Source organism: Strongylocentrotus purpuratus, unplaced genomic scaffold (assembly GCF_000002235.5).
Source record: "Strongylocentrotus purpuratus isolate Spur 01 unplaced genomic scaffold, Spur_5.0 spur5_scaffold_2, whole genome shotgun sequence".
In the NCBI taxonomy this organism is placed as follows: Eukaryota; Metazoa; Echinodermata; class Echinoidea; order Camarodonta; family Strongylocentrotidae; genus Strongylocentrotus; species Strongylocentrotus purpuratus.
In genome coordinates, this window is record NW_022145605.1 from 3,976,612 (window position 1) to 3,993,090 (window position 16,479).

The 16,479-nt window shown below is 35.2% G+C and overlaps 1 protein-coding gene and 15 non-coding genes across 18 annotated transcripts in view; 1 reads left to right on the forward strand and 15 right to left on the reverse strand.

Moving 5' to 3' along the window:
• Window positions 1-227: 227 nt before the first annotated feature.
• Window positions 228-299, reverse strand: TRNAT-UGU. The gene has a single exon. It is a non-coding gene; the product is annotated as a tRNA-Thr (tRNA).
• A 415-nt stretch (window positions 300-714) lies between these two features.
• On the reverse strand, window positions 715-786 carry TRNAT-UGU. The gene has a single exon. It is a non-coding gene; the product is annotated as a tRNA-Thr (tRNA).
• Window positions 787-1,042: 256 nt separating this feature from the next.
• On the reverse strand, window positions 1,043-1,115 carry TRNAT-UGU. Its single transcript has one exon. It is a non-coding gene; the product is annotated as a tRNA-Thr (tRNA).
• A 526-nt stretch (window positions 1,116-1,641) lies between these two features.
• Window positions 1,642-1,713, reverse strand: TRNAT-UGU. Its single transcript has one exon. It is a non-coding gene; the product is annotated as a tRNA-Thr (tRNA).
• A 279-nt stretch (window positions 1,714-1,992) lies between these two features.
• TRNAT-UGU lies at window positions 1,993-2,064 on the reverse strand. Its single transcript has one exon. It is a non-coding gene; the product is annotated as a tRNA-Thr (tRNA).
• Window positions 2,065-2,651: 587 nt separating this feature from the next.
• Window positions 2,652-2,723, reverse strand: TRNAT-UGU. Its single transcript has one exon. It is a non-coding gene; the product is annotated as a tRNA-Thr (tRNA).
• A 234-nt stretch (window positions 2,724-2,957) lies between these two features.
• Window positions 2,958-3,029, reverse strand: TRNAT-UGU. Its single transcript has one exon. It is a non-coding gene; the product is annotated as a tRNA-Thr (tRNA).
• Window positions 3,030-3,306: 277 nt separating this feature from the next.
• Window positions 3,307-3,378, reverse strand: TRNAT-UGU. Its single transcript has one exon. It is a non-coding gene; the product is annotated as a tRNA-Thr (tRNA).
• Window positions 3,379-3,627: 249 nt separating this feature from the next.
• Window positions 3,628-3,699, reverse strand: TRNAT-UGU. The gene has a single exon. It is a non-coding gene; the product is annotated as a tRNA-Thr (tRNA).
• Window positions 3,700-3,920: 221 nt separating this feature from the next.
• Window positions 3,921-3,992, reverse strand: TRNAT-UGU. Its single transcript has one exon. It is a non-coding gene; the product is annotated as a tRNA-Thr (tRNA).
• Window positions 3,993-4,244: 252 nt separating this feature from the next.
• Window positions 4,245-4,316, reverse strand: TRNAT-UGU. The gene has a single exon. It is a non-coding gene; the product is annotated as a tRNA-Thr (tRNA).
• Window positions 4,317-4,568: 252 nt separating this feature from the next.
• TRNAT-UGU lies at window positions 4,569-4,640 on the reverse strand. Its single transcript has one exon. It is a non-coding gene; the product is annotated as a tRNA-Thr (tRNA).
• A 252-nt stretch (window positions 4,641-4,892) lies between these two features.
• Window positions 4,893-4,964, reverse strand: TRNAT-UGU. The gene has a single exon. It is a non-coding gene; the product is annotated as a tRNA-Thr (tRNA).
• A 252-nt stretch (window positions 4,965-5,216) lies between these two features.
• On the reverse strand, window positions 5,217-5,288 carry TRNAT-UGU. Its single transcript has one exon. It is a non-coding gene; the product is annotated as a tRNA-Thr (tRNA).
• A 252-nt stretch (window positions 5,289-5,540) lies between these two features.
• Window positions 5,541-5,612, reverse strand: TRNAT-UGU. Its single transcript has one exon. It is a non-coding gene; the product is annotated as a tRNA-Thr (tRNA).
• A 6,341-nt stretch (window positions 5,613-11,953) lies between these two features.
• LOC100888109 (nitric oxide synthase, brain) overlaps window positions 11,954-16,479 on the forward strand; it is a 73,413-nt gene continuing 68,887 nt past the window's right edge. For all 3 annotated transcript variants that reach the window (XM_030991451.1, XM_030991452.1, XM_030991453.1), the window contains exon 1: window positions 11,954-12,068. The gene's annotated coding sequence lies outside the window, so the exon portion shown is untranslated. The remainder of the gene's footprint in view (window positions 12,069-16,479) is intronic.

Sequence of the window (16,479 nt, forward strand, 5' to 3'; positions counted from 1 at the left end):
TATCCTTACATTTGATTTTTTTTATTTGGACTTTCCTTGTAGTTCTTTACTCAATCGCGCAATTGTTCGGGTCCAACCCCCTCAATGTGTTATGTTTCTGAACTCGTAAAAAGTAAAGATGGTTCTGCACGTCATCCAAAATGTTCGCATATATCAATCGAAAAATTATTCGCAAACAAAACTTATTCCAAGGATATGTGATGGAAAAAAATACTTGGGGAATCTTGAGCCACCAGTGAGATTTGAACTCACGACCCCTGGTTTACAAGACCAGTGCTCTGCCACTGAGCTATGGTGGCTTCGACAGAAATAACAATCACCAGCTGATGGTATGCAAATTTACTTTCCAGTGCAGCAATAATTGTCTGCAAGCCAAAGTGCACGGACTATAACACATTTTAGTGTAAAATATAGCAAAATGTAACAAAAGGGTTCATTTTCACAAAGGGAATGTTTACAGAAATCGAGTAAATACTAAAAGGAAAATCATCCTGCATTGAAGATGATTTTCGCAAATTTTAGTCTTATAAATTCGTGAAAATAAGAAATGCAACGAAAAGGGCGAAAATGTTGAAAGTCTACCAAAAAATGATCACGAATAAACGAGTAGAGGTAGAAATAACTTCCTGATTTTGCCGAACCGCATGTTTAACTCGAAGGTATGAAAATCGCTGTGTAAAAAAAAGAGTAAAAACAATCAGTTTACATTATGTTAGCCACCAGTGAGATTTGAACTCACGACCCCTGGTTTACAAGACCAGTGCTCTACCCCTGAGCTATGGTGGCTTTCACGGATCTATGCGACCACTAGCTGATGCTTAACATAATTTCCAGTGCAACAAGAATTGCCTTCGAAACATTTTGCAGTCAATACAACATACCTTTGTGTATAATTTAGCGAAATGTAACATAAATCTTCGTTTTTATTAAGGGTATATGTTTACAGAAATCGAATTTTAAAAAAAAAGGAAAAAAAAATCATCCTGTATTCACAAGTTTGTGACAAAATAAAAGCTGTGTAGAAATATGAATCTCTAAGTTAAGCCACCAGTGAAATTCGAACTCACGAACCCTGGTTTACAAGACCAGTGCTCTAACCACTGAGCTATGGTGGCTTTGGCAATCGTTTGGTATCTTACAGTACTATTTCTAACCAAAGTATTAAGCTGTTAAACAAAGTTTAGTCATCAATGTGAAAGTAAGTAATGCTATGGAAAGGGCGAAAATATTGAAAGCATATCAAAAATAGTCATCAAAACAAGTAAAGGTAGAAAAAAAAACTAATTTTGTTGGTAAACCCAAGTGTAATTCGATGGTATGAAAATCGCTGTGTAAAAAAAAGAGTAAAATCAATCAGGTTAAATATAGCTATGGTGGCTTTGACACTTTCATGTGATCACTAGCTGATCCTTAACATTTTTCTCCAGTACAACAAGAATTATCTTCGAAACATTCTGCAGGCAATACAACACATCTTTGTGTATAATGTAGCGAAATGTTATAGAAATATTCATTTTGTTATTAAGGGAATGTTTACAGAAACAGAGTGAAGATAAAATAGAAATCTTCCGCACAGTCCTTTTTACAAAAGTACCCAAGTATTCACAAAAAAGATATGTATAAATAGGAAACTCTCAGGTGAGCCACCAGTGAGATTTGAACGCACGACCCCTGGTTTACAAGACCAGTGCTCTACCACTGAGCTATGGTGGCTTTGGCTGGTCATTGGTCACTGGTAGGTGCTATTCTGGCCATATTATTAAGCTGTTAGAAAAAGACAATAAAATGTACACAAATTTTAGTCGTAAATGTGAACATAAGAACTTAAAGGGCGAATTATTGAAAGTCTTCCAAAAATGGTTTTAAATAAAAGAGTAGAAATAGAAGGAAAAAAGTTTTATTGTGTCTTTATGCAAATCCCTAAATATTGTTCGATGGTACATAAATTGCTGTGTACAAAAAGAAGAAGATACAAACTGTATCACATGTTTTAGCCACCAGTGAGATTTGAACTCACGACCCCTGGTTTACAAGACCAGTGCTCTGCCACTGAGCTATGGTGGCTTGAACAAACATTCACTATCACCAGCTGGTGTTATCAAAATTCTCGTTCCAGCGCAGCAATAATTGGGACTACAACAAATAAAAGTGTGAAATTTAGCGAAATGTAAACAAGTGTTCGTTTTTATAGATTATTGAAGTGTGACGTCACACTGCCAAAGCTGTCACGGTGGGCTGGTTCCATACAATGTGTGCTAAACAATGGCGTCGTGATCACACAAGCCCAAAACACTGAATTCGCCCTGCTCCAGCCCATTGCTTAAATAGCTTCGCAGTGAACCTCAAGTGCAGGCTCTGTTGTTTGGAACCAGTAACCTAGACAACGAGCGGATATTACGTTAGCACTTCGGTACTCTATTAAGGGTACATGTTAACAGAAATCGAGTAAGGAAGTTATTCCGTAGAAAAATTACTCAAATGTTAGTCATAAAAGTAAAAATAATAATGCAAGTCTACCCAAAATGGTTTTGAATAAACGAGCAAAGGTAGATAAAAAACCCTTTCTGTTGTATCATTTTGTAAATCCCCAAATATAATTCGATGGTACATGTATAAAAAACGCTTTTCAAAAAATAAGGGTTACCAATTTAAGCCACCAGTGAGATTTGAACGCACGACCCCTGGTTTACAAGACCAGTGCTCTGCCACTGAGCTATGGTGGCTTAGGCAAACATTGAGTATTACTGGTAAGTGCTATTTCTAACCAAATTCTTAACCTGTTCGAAAAAGACAAGACAAAATACTCAAATTTGAGTTATAAAAGTAAAAGTAGTAATGGTCATGAATAAACGAGCAAAGGTAGATAAAAACCTTTCTGTTGTATCGTTTTATAAATCCCCAAATATAATTCGATGGTATGAAAAAACGCTTTAAAAAAAATAAGGATTGCCAATTTAAGCCACCAGTGAGATTTGAACGCACGACCCCTGGTTTACAAGACCAGTGCTCTACCACTGAGCTATGGTGGCTTAGGCAAACATTGGGTATCACTGGTAGGTACTATTTCTAACCAAATTATTAAACTGTTCGAAAAAACCAAAACAAATTAATCAAATTTGAGTTATAAAAGTAAAAATAAGTAAAGAAGTAAGAAAAACAAATTACTCAAAGTTGAGTTATAAAATTAGTTACGAATAAACGAGCAAAGGTAGGTAAAAACCTTTTTGTTGGATCATTTTATAAATCCCCAAATATAATTCGATGGTATGAAAAAACGCTTTTCAAAAAATAAGGATTACCAATTTAAGCCACCAGTGAGATTTGAACGCACGACCCCTGGTTTACAAGACCAGTGCTCTACCACTGAGCTATGGTGGCTTAGGCAAACATTGGGTATCACTGGTAGGTGCTATTTCTAACCAAATTCTTAAGCTGTTCGAAAAAAAAAAGAATTACGCAAATTTTAGTCATAAAAGTAAAAAATAAGTAATGCAAGTCTACCAAAAATGGTCATGAATAAACGAGCAAAGGTAGGTAAAAAACGTTTCTGTTGTATCATTTTGTAAATCCCCAAATATAATTCGATGGTATAAAAAAACGCATTAAAAAATAAAGGTAACCAATTTAAGCCACCAGTGAGATTTTAACGCACGACCCCTGGTTTACAAGACCAGTGCTCTACCACTGAGCTATGGTGGCTTAGGCAAACATAGGGTATCACTGGTAGGCCCTATTTCTAACCAAATTATTAAACTGTTCGAAAAAGAAAATCAAATTACTCAAAGTTGAGTTATAAAATTAGTTACGAATAAACGAGCAAAGGTAGGTAAAAACCTTTTTGTTGTATCATTTTATAAATCCCCAAATATAATTCGAAGGTATGAAAAAACGCTTTTCAAAAAATAAGGATTACCAATTTAAGCCACCAGTGAGATTTGAACGCACGACCCCTGGTTTACAAGACCAGTGCTCTGCCACTGAGCTATGGTGGCTTAGGCAAACATTAGGTATCACTGGTAGGTGCTATTTCTAACCAAATTCTTAAGCTATTCGTAAAAGAAAAGAAAAATTACGCAAATTTTTGTCATAAAAGTGAAAATAAGTAATGCAAGCCTACCAAAAATGGTCATGAATAAACGAGCAAAGGTTGGTAAAAACCTTTCTGTTGTATCGTTTTGTAAATCCCCAAATATAAGTCGATGGTATGAAAAAACGCTTTTCAAAAAATAAGGCCTAGCAATTTAAGCCACCAGTGAGATTTGAACGCACGACCCCTGGTTTACAAGACCAGTGCTCTGCCACTGAGCTATGGTGGCTTAGGCAAACAATGGGCATCACTGGTAGGTGCTATTTCTAACCAAATTCTTAAGCTATTCGTAAAAGAAAAGAAAAATTACGCAAATTTTTGTCATAAAAGTGAAAATAGGTAATGCAAGCCTACCAAAAATGGTCATGAATAAACGAGCAAAGGTAGGTAAAAACCTTTCTGTTGTATCGTTTTGTAAATCCCCAAATATAAGTCGATGGTATGAAAAAACGCTTTTCAAAAAATAAGGCCTAGCAATTTAAGCCACCAGTGAGATTTGAACGCACGACCCCTGGTTTACAAGACCAGTGCTCTGCCACTGAGCTATGGTGGCTTAGGCAAACAATGGGTATCACTGGTAGGTGCTATTTCTAACCAAATTCTTAAGCTATTCGTAAAAGAAAAGAAAAATTACGCAAATTTTTGTCATAAAAGTGAAAATAGGTAATGCAAGCCTACCAAAAATGGTCATGAATAAACGAGCAAAGGTAGGTAAAAACCTTTCTGTTGTATCGTTTTGTAAATCCCCAAATATAAGTCGATGGTATGAAAAAACGCTTTTCAAAAAATAAGGCCTAGCAATTTAAGCCACCAGTGAGATTTGAACGCACGACCCCTGGTTTACAAGACCAGTGCTCTGCCACTGAGCTATGGTGGCTTAGGCAAACAATGGGTTTCACTGGTAGGTGCTATATCTAACCAAATTCTTAAGCTATTCGTAAAAGAAAAGAAAAATTACGCAAATTTTTGTCATAAAAGTGAAAATAAGTAATGAAAGCCTACCAAAAATGGTCATGAATAAACGAGCAAAGGTAGGTAAAAACCTTTCTGTTGTATCGTTTTGTAAATCCCCAAATATAAGTCGATGGTATGAAAAAACGCTTTTCAAAAAATAAGGCCTAGCAATTTAAGCCACCAGTGAGATTTGAACGCACGACCCCTGGTTTACAAGACCAGTGCTCTGCCACTGAGCTATGGTGGCTTAGGCAAACAATGGGCATCACTGGTAGGTGCTATTTCTAACCAAATTCTTAAGCTATTCGTAAAAGAAAAGAAAAATTACGCAAATTTTTGTCATAAAAGTGAAAATAGGTAATGCAAGCCTACCAAAAATGGTCATGAATAAACGAGCAAAGGTAGGTAAAAACCTTTCTGTTGTATCGTTTTGTAAATCCCCAAATATAAGTCGATGGTATGAAAAAATGCTTTTCAAAAAATAAGGCCTAGCAATTTAAGCCACCAGTGAGATTTGAACGCACGACCCCTGGTTTACAAGACCAGTGCTCTGCCACTGAGCTATGGTGGCTTAGGCAAACAATGTGTATCACTGGTAGCTTATGACATGTTTATCAAGTGGTGCAACCGATTTCGTCATGGTTGTGTAAACATTAAAATATGCCGCCCATCTTCGTAATGTCATCGGATTCAATGCATACGTCTATTTGAATTGCCTCAATACAAATATTTCATTCACCTGTTAAGAATAATTGTATTTTAATAATCAGAATACAAAATGCAACGCCGTGTTGTAGGCTATGACATGCATAATGTTGTCCTACCTAGCACCAAATACTATGTAATTCGCATACTGACTATCGTGATGTAGTTATTCTTAACAGGTGAATGAAACAATTGATATCGAGGCACTTCACAAAAGCATATGCATTAAATTTGGCTAAGTTACGAAAATAGCCTATTATACTACGATGTTGTGAATCAATATCTAGGTGGTAAAAAATATCACTTTTGATTGTTAGGAACTGAGAAGTTGGAATTTGTATCATATTGAATTTCGTGTGTTGTAAAGTGAAAATGATTTAACATTTGTTTTGGAATTAAGTTTAATATAATTTCTAAATAAATGTGATGCTCTAACAGAATGTATCATACTTCTTACCGGAATGAAGGTATGTATACATTACACGAATTGAACAGGAAATATATCTAGGAAATTTAGATCTTGCAAAGGAGAAAAAAGGTCGGCGGGGTAACATTATGAGAGGCATGAGAAAAAAATCACGACAGTCACTAGAGATAGATGGGGATAGAAAGAGAGAGAAAAGGTAAAGAAAGAGAATGAGAGAGAAAGAAAAAGTGGAGAGAGAGTGAGAGAGGGAATGAGAGAGTGAGAGGGAGCGAGCGAAGGAGAAGCAAAATCTGGGACAGAGGAAGGGAAAAGGGGAAGAAAAGGAAAAAGAAAGAGAGAGAGAGGGAGAGAAAATGGAAGCCATTAAGAGGCTCCCATGTGGCATGAAACAAGCTCTAGTAGGTCGATTCATCGCACCAAAAAAAGAAGAAAAAAATATGTGGTGAGATAAGCACTAAGACGTGTAGCATACTAAAATATGCTGAATTAAAACGTAATCTAATTGTATAATGTAATGGCAAAATTTAATTGAGAGTGAGAAAGGGAAGAAGACAGTGGAGGTATATAATAACAAATAAATAGAAGGAAAAAAGAGACTCGTGTCTGAAATTAGAACAATGAGTGAGAACTGGGAAGAATATATGAGAATAATCAAAGACATTCAAATTATAAGTGGACGATAATACAAGATAGGAGGACAAGAAAGGGCAAGGTAATGAAGCAAGTATTACCAAGGAGTTACCGGCACCAGTAATAACTTTGAAACTTTGGAAATGGGAATCAATGGGACAAATAACAATAAAGAATCAGAATACGAATCTGTTTACTGAGGATATTTCTAGTATGAGAAAAAATTAGGATAAAAACTATTGAAAGGAGATTGGAAAAAATATTATCTGATAGATGTCATTCTCAATGGGTAAGAATACCTGACGGAAAAGTCTTTGGTCCCAGCCACAATTATAATCTATGTCCGTCGATACGATGTTAATCTACATATCAGTTGACAGCACCGGTCTATATTTGCCACTCTAGACACAGGTGAAGCAAATATGTAATTGGTAGGAGGAAGTTCCTTGAATGCAGTTAACACCGTCTTATTACCTATTACTGGGTATGAGTTCCCGGTTCGTATATAGAGAGAGACTAAAAACTATCAATAAATTATCTGAAAGCGACACGGTCATAACCATTTCAAATTAAATCCACCTAAGAAAATCTTCACTACTCCCATTGTATTGCTTCTAGAAATTATGTTCAGACTTCGTAATGCCTCGGTCACAAATGCCATTACGAACTGCTACGAACGCCGTACGAACGATTTTCAGACAATGGAAATTCGGGAAGACAATGGAAAAGTAGGGAGATTCGTACGAAATTATCGTTCGTACGAACCTTTGTGACCGTAGCATAACATGTCTTTTTCATGATTGTTCAATACTTTCAATATCGCCTTCGGTTGATTTTTCGAAAGTCTTTGTGATCGTGGTAAGTATGTGTATCTGTTACCGAATATGAGAGAACAAAATAAAGTCCATCCACCGAGAAGAGAAAAAAAAAACGACATTCAATTCGGAGAAAAGAAGCAAATGATGTGAAGCGATGCTGAGGGATTAGGGATGAGGAAGATGCGGATGAGGGTATCTTCCTCCAGATCGATCCCGGTGGTATCCAAGCATTATGCCGGCATCTATGGAAATGAGCTGGTCTCAAGAGGTTTGGAGACAAGGCGGCAATGATGTTTACTCCACTCACAGGTGGTTTAGCATGCAAACTCTCTGACATGCACACAGAGAGAGAACATGCCAGAGAAATGGTGTACTATGAAGATGTCTATATAGGCATGCAAGCCACGTGCTTCACTATCTCATCATCTTCTATCTATCTATCTATCTATCTATCTACCAATCTTCTTTCCACCTTTATTACCTTTATTACATTTTTTACCAGCGGCCACTGGAATATTTCCTCATTTTGCATTCGTAGTAAATTTACAGTTATGTGTACTGGTTTTAACTAATTCGGTCGAAAGCCTTTTTCATCTACAGTGTGTTGATTTTTAATTAATATATTAGCCCTTAAATATTTAACAAAATAAAAGTTTTCATTATATAAAAAAATGTTTGAGGTACATGTGTTATTAAAAGACGAAATATTGAGGGGGAGAAATTCACAACAACATCAAAAATGCTTTTACTCTTTAGCATATACATAGACTTTTGAATATAGACGTACAACCTTCAAAAGGAATTTTCTTACAAATTTGCCGACCTTACGATTGGCAACCCAAGCATTTCGAAAATAAAACAATCCAGATGAAGAAGATTTGAAGATGAAAGATACACGTATCTACATAACATGAGATAGGAGAAGCCCAATGACATCTGAATACGACCAATTTACCTTTCCGATTTGCTTCCTAAAATCAGAAAACAATCAGAACGGCTAGATTGATTGGAATCTGAAAGGGATATGGAGAGGAAAAGTGGAATAAGTAAAAGAAAAAGAGGGGTAGAAACAAACTATCTGCAAACGGGAGGAAATAGAAGATGTTTCTATACGGTTTTCCGGTAGGCCAATTTTCGGGCGCCGTTTTCATAAATGAAGGCAAATTGAGCTTTGATTACCTCGATCTTCATGTACATGAATACCCAATGGAACTCGCATGCAGAGTGAGATTTGTGACGTCACCAGATATGATATTGATAAAAAGTTATCCGTGGCGTTGTTTGTGGTTTTGTTTCGTGCGTGCGTTATATACATTATACGTACAAGCTTGTGTGCGTGTTGTTCTCATGTATAGGGATTTACGCCGTATATAGATACGAGATGCAGAGAATATTAATGTTGAGAGAAACTTATGACGTAACAATGCGTATTTCATTACAAAAACGCTACGTGACATCACCCCTATGAGCCACCCCCTCGTTTCATGTTTTGTAGGTTCTACATTATTTTAGCAGTTTTATTCATTCATAAATTCAGTACTTCAATATAGGATAAGCAAGTGTATACATCAGAATAATATCCTTTAGAGAGAGCGGAAGAGGGAGAGAGATTGACACTGTGTGGCCTTTTCGAACAGAACCAATTCGTATAGAATCCAAATTACTAGTGATGCCTCTTTCTTGCCCAACCCAACACACGAACAAGCCATATTTCTTTGTAAAGCAAATGTTTCTGCATTTATTGATAAATCAAATATAAAACATTCAAATAACAATAATAGTATATAATATAATTGATTTACATAAAGATACAACTTAAATACAAACACATAAAAATACATAAATATATATATATATATATATATATATATATATATATAAGTGAAAGCTTGACGTATGGAGGTAAGTAAAATGGTCAAGATAAATACAGAGACCAACTATCATAAGCAAGAATGCTTGAGTCGATAGCAGCCGGGAAGGCCGGAAGGGGAGGGGTAATTTACTGTTCTTGTTTAAGTACATGTATTTACAATCCATCCATGAAAATAGTTCGTAGGAGGTACTTTCAAATTTAATGATGCATATCCATTTTGTTTAGAAGTATTATATCATCGTACAAAAGAGCTAATTATTAATTTAAAATATATTATGAACCTTAAATTAGACCATAATTATGTAGTCATAATGCATACAAACATATCCGTTATACGTGTACAGAATAGTGTTACACTAGGTTAACCACACCGACACAATTTTTGCGAAAAACCATCTAGGAACAAAATTTCTTGAAATGTATGCCAATATGAACGCACCAATGTGAAAGGTTTGATATGCATCGAACAGTGTCTAGTTTGTATGTGAACGTCTTTCCTTTAAGACTGGTCAAAACGCTGAACTTCGTCCTGTGATAGACTCAAAGTCAATAGAGCCTCAAACAATGTTTCATTTGAAAATAGACTATGACGATATCTTAATCGTGTCTCCATTAATATATCAGTCATGTCGCAAGTTCTTCTAGAAATACATACAAAAAGTAGCAGACTTAAAATCTTAAAATAAAGAAAGAAATAGAATTATAATATTCCTTCCTGTGTTTCGCGTATCACGTGATAAAATGCCGCTGTGCGCTTCCAAAGTACGTTTGAAAATGTTACCCTGATATTTTGGTTGATAGTTAATTCGTCTAGTTTGGGATTAAATATCACATTATGAAATATAGGATCGGATTAACTTCATTTGTTACACATATTATTCATGTTTATTTTATTCCATGTATCAAAACACCTCAAACACACAGAATGTGCAGTCCACCTCATACTGATATACGAACGCAAATATGGTTTATATAAGTATTCAAGCTGTAGACATTGCATGTAAAATCTTAATTTCATATTAAATTAGGAGATTTTCTTGAAATTCTAGTTTATCATTGCCTGGTTTGTTTCTAAAGTCACTCATTTCAGATTTCTCAAATATGGTTGATATCATCTTTGAGGCTGACAGAAATTCTGTCATTGAGGCCTATATAGTAGAAAAGAATTTTCAGAGAAATAGATATTGATTTTAGTTTCTTTGGAGAGCTTTTCAAGAAACGCGTTTGCAGAAGACATCTGTGTATAAAAGTTCACGCGAACTCTTGTCATCAAATCAACTTCCGATTTCGTATAAAAGAATGATAACCAGATTGAGCAAAGAAGGATAGTGTTTCGTATTTAAGTGAAGACCGGTTAGAAATGTGCGACCAATTTGTAACATTCGCGGCTCATTTATAACAATAATCTTCTGTTGATTGAAATGAGTTGGAGTTCGGTTGACGTGAGTTTAACGGAAACAGATGAAAGTCAGACATATCCTCTTTTAAGTCATTGTAAAGCGAAAATAATCAGAGTAGTAAAAGAAATAACAAATATTAATACTTATGTCGAGGTATTAATATCCTTGAGTTCAGAATCATTTAAATGTTCTATCACTTATTATGATTAACTATTTTCAAATTAGTTCCATGTTATTGCTACCATCCATCTAATATTGCGTCTAACACATTTTGGACTGATTTTCAACATCTGTATTTAAACGTGAAATAGTACCTTCAATATTGTCATTTGTATTTGTATTTATTAACATTTATTTCCTTCTCAACAGTACAATTTGAAACACAGTGTATATATACATGATATATGTAACAATTATTTCAACATAGAGTATACAGTAAATAATTCAGATACGGAAGGAGGCGAAAACCCGGAAAGCATAGCTTGAGTTGGGAACGCCCATAATAAGTTAACACAGATACCGAGAGAACATTATAGATATTATTAAAAGGGATGTTATATCGTTTTCTGCATTGCCTGTGGGAATGCATGATTATAGTTATGATAGTTAGTAAAGTAATATCAAGTAAATATAAATCAAATTACAATGCAAGAAGAAATAGTATATACAAAGACATCGTTATGTTTAAAGGTCTTGAAATGGACACTATAGCGACTCTTTCAAAACGAAGTTTGTGTATTTATGGTATAAGTGTTGATAATAATTTAAAGCGCATGTTAAATTGCGTTCATTTTCGGTATACGATGTAACTCTTACATCATTGTGTTAATGGCGTGTCAGTAAGATCCTGACGCAATCTTACGTCAAGCAAATGACGACTAGTCGGTTACGGGTATTATTTCGACAGACCGTTGATGTATGAAGTAATAGATTTTTATAATTTAAGTGTATAGTCCACAATTCATACAATCGTTCAATACATTTTGCATAAATATTTTTATTTCCTAATTATAGGCCTAACCTGTGTCGTATCTTTTGTATTTTTCAGGGAGATTCAACTCACACAAGACATGGTGGTGACTCTTCGACTCTAGACTATAGAGGGCTTTATCACTATGTACCCTGATTTTCGGCTTCATGATGTTTTGACCAGTTCTAATATTCGTCGAATGTGGTGAGTATTAAACTATATTGAGAAAGATTTAGATCGGACCTTCCATGTCGTCTATCTTCTCCAGTTAAAGTGTGTTAATAAGTTATGAACAAGTCGACTTGAATATGAGGGATAAAATCGCCGTCTCAAACTCACGTTCCAAGAAAACAATTAATGTCTGATTTGCACATTGGCGGAGACAGCATTGGCACATAACCCCTCTCCTTTCATTAGTGTATTAAGTTTTAGGAAATTCTAAAATTCTATCTGAATATTAATTAAGATACACCTTAAATAAATACTATAGAATACACTTGGAGTATTTTGTTAATACAAAATAATGGAAGAAAATAATTGTTACTTTGAATTGAATCAAATTTCAATTACCTTCCATCTTATTTAAAGGTTTGCATGTTATTTTTGATATTAGTCTTCATTTGATTATCATTATGAAAAGTAAATGTGCATATTGAGCATACAAACTAAAAATGAAATGAAAAGAATAGTTTAAATGTAACATTTAACTCGTTTTTTCGTCATTTTTCACGAGTTATGGTGCAGGAAAATTGTGTGTAGATTGGTCTCATTGCGGCCAATATTATAGGTATGATATGGGCCCGCAGAAGCTTAAATTATATAAGTCAGGGTTCAATTAGTATTAGGCATGTTGTGGGGTTTTGAAATCTCACGTGAAAAAGTATTCTAAGCATACTTTTCACAACCAAAGAGCGCCCATAGAGTCTATGCATATTGATGTCGCATGCTGGCGCTATAACCGTGATCAATAATGTCAGAGATGATTCTGAGCTAGAAGTTGGCGTAGGCTACAACGTATTCAACCATGCTTGTGACAAAATGGAAACGTCTCTTTGAAAGCAGGATATTTATGATTCAGTGTAGCGATGCAACTCTCTCTCTCTTTCTCTCTCTCTCTCTCTCCCTCTCATCTCCCTTCCTCTGCCCATGCCCAGTCTCTCTCTCTCTCTCTCTCTCTCCTCTCTCTCTCTCTCTCTCTCTCTCCTATCACCCCTCCCACTGCCCCTGCCCCATCTCCTCTTTCTATCTCTTACGCATCCCTTTGTATGTTTTTTTCTCAAATGTATCTAAATATAAATATGAACTTTCGTAAAAAGAACGCCCCTCCAGTGCAAGAGACCAATGCGTGACCAATATCATCATTCATCAATAAGATTAACCCTTAATACCCTCATCGCTATATCACCTTTTTGGGAGCAAATAGAATTGATTCTAAGTTAATTCTCGTCCGGATTTCTCGTAATAAGGAGGGGGTGTTCTATATTATTTGATATTGTATTATCATATTTTTTTTGTTTTGTTTACTTTACACAGAATCGATACTGGGTCAACTTCAACACATATGTTTTAATGGTTTCAGTTTCATGTGTACATGCACTACAGAGATTTAAAAACAAGGTGAAATTGCTTTATATTAATAATATTTGTCTATGTGTCCTTGAATGTTATTTGATTTTAGAAAGAAAAAAATGAAATAAACAAAAAGGGAGTAAAATTTGGGCCAAATAATGACTTTTAAAGGCAGCGTTTAACAATGTTAAATCTGAGATGCACGGCCCTACGTGATATCAGTCTCTGTGATATGGTGTAATATTGAAGCCCTAACAAAAATTGCGCTTCAATATGATCAAGAAGTGCCTCAAAAAGTAAAAAAATCTTTAAGTGCCGATTTTACCATACTCGTTTACCTCAATAGACTGTAGTGTTATAAAAAAAAACTTTAGGAAAACGAAAAAAATTGATTTCGATTTCCAATCATAAATATTTTGATAAATCAGACAGGCGATCGGATCGTAAAAGTAATGGGATTCCTGTCTGACCTTAAGGTTTATAATTATCATCTTAGCATGAGCTAAATCCAGGATTTTGTTTCAGAATCTGAGACAATGTTACCCAAACCCTTTAAATTTACTTCAATAATGCTTATGTAATTCAATGTCAATTCAATCATACTTGTGGGCGTGTTCTCATACTACCGCGTGGTTGATCGGATTATTAAATCTCAACGTTTTGTGTTCTTCTTCTTTTTTTTCTTTTTCTTCTTCTCCATCCAGTTGAGTACCGGCCTCTTGAATAGGGTATTTGTCGTATACTTTGTGAGGTGTTTTTGTGCCGTGCGCAGGGCGTGGTTGCGAAACTGTGCAACCGTCTGTCTGGAGCACTGGCATCGGCCTTGTTCTCCGGACCTTAACATTCCCTCCCGAGCCAGGCTATCGATTTCAACTTCATTACAAATCACCCCGTAAAGATAAAGAAAGGTCAGGGATTAGTTTGTGGATATGTTTGACTGATTTTCACAATTGACCGGGGTAATAGTATATTTGTAAAGCGCTTAGAGACATTTGTATTAAGGGCTATAATTATAAAAGCTGAATATTATTATTATAATTATTAAAAATGCAAAGATAATGAGTCCTATTCCCTGCTATTCCTTTACCCTTTTTTCGCTGACTTGACATTGCATTGCCCTTTTTATGAGTTTCGATTACATTCCCTGGAAAGGTTTAAAAAAAAAAAAAATCAATTTGGATTTAAAGGATTACTCCGAGTCAAATAAAGAATTCTATGTGCAGAGTCTCAGTTATTCCAAGACGGGGGTCGGGTGGAGGCCTCGTGGAAGAAAGAAAGAAAGAAACTGTCTAAAGAAATTACTTGGCTTTATTAAAATTAGAATGTTTTTTCTCTGTTTTAATTATTGTATCTAAACAAAGTGTTTTCTTTCATTCAACCATCCTTTTGAAAAAAAACATTTTTTTTAAGTAAAAGAAGATTTGTCCTCTCTTCCCGTGATAGCGCAAGACTATCTTCTGACGATAGTTCTAGTTTTGCCCAAGTCCGTCGATCGAGTAAATAAAGGCGCAGTGCTGGTCGTTCCACGCCTGCATCCTTTATAGTTATTTAAGTTTTTTTCAAGCTCTAATTTCTGCTTTAAATTTTGACGCAGAGGAGGAAGGGGGAGGGGTAATCGTGGAACATATCCCTGTTTCAAAAGAGATCGAAATTTGCCATAACTTAGGATGGAAATGAATGGGAAGGATTTAATGTTTGAGACGGACAGACAAAGCCTGGGTTATAGGAAAACGAATGGGCTTAAAATACATGTACGAAAGGGAAACGAAGAGGGAAAGAAAGAATGAGAGAGAGAGAGAGAGAGAGAGAGAGAGAGAGAGAGCGGGCAAGAGTAAGAGATAGAGAGACAGATAGAGAGACAGACAGACAGAAAGGGGAAATGAGTGATGAGTCGGGAAGTGATGGTTTTTAATGTTTGTTTGTTTTATTTATTTATCCACGATTAAAAACACCTGCTATCAGCCACAAGGCTGTTTTTCAGCAAGTCCGTTAAAAACATTCACACAATATACATAAACAAAACAAATATAATTCATAATACAAATTAAAATAACAAGAATACACATGTGGAAATAACAACAAGAATACAAATGTCTAAATAAATAAATAAATAAATAAATAAATTCTTAATAACAAAAATACAAATGTGTAAATAACTCTTAATAACAATCAGAAATTGGAGGAGAAATACAATTTATTAAAGTCACAAGCTCCTTATCACAAATGCTCTGTTTTGTAATATCTGAAGCTTCTTTAGGTGCCCAGATTCGGGTTTCATCCAAATCGTACTACAATAATCAAAACGAGATCGGATCATCGTATTATATAATAGCAGAGCAGTCCGTTGATCAATAAATGGTCTAGCTCTTCGTAAGACAAAAAAGTTCCGTAGTATTGTTGATTTCGCCCTTTCAATTTGTGGTGTCCATGAAAAATCTGTATCAAGTATAACACCGAGATATTTACATTGATCGACTCTCTCTAGGGGACAATTGTCAATACAGACATTAATGTTCTCAAAATCTTTACGTTTACATTTTGTTCCTATGACCATAAACTTAAATTTCATTGCATTTAGCATAAGTTGATTATGCAATAACCAATCATGAATAACACCTAAATATTCATTGATTATACACTGAAGACTATTTGGATCTCTAGATGCGTAGTATAAACATGTGTCGTCAGCAAACATTGATACAGTGCAATGCTTGACAACAAGCGGTAAATCATTCATGTATAATATGAATAACAGTGGCCCCAATATACTTCCCTATGGGACGCCACAAATTACTTGGTTTGCTTTTGACCCGTTACCGTTAATAATAGTAATGTGTTTTCTCAAAGAAAAATAATCTCGAAACCAACGTAAAGATTCATTGCTGAAACCATATATCTTCATTTTTTGTAAAAGAATATCATGTGACACCATGTCAAAAGCTTTTTCAAGATCCAACGTTACCAATCCAATGACATGACCTGTATCTATCGCTGTATTCACATTTTCTGTTAGATTCAATAAAGCTAACTCTGTTGAAAAGCGTGG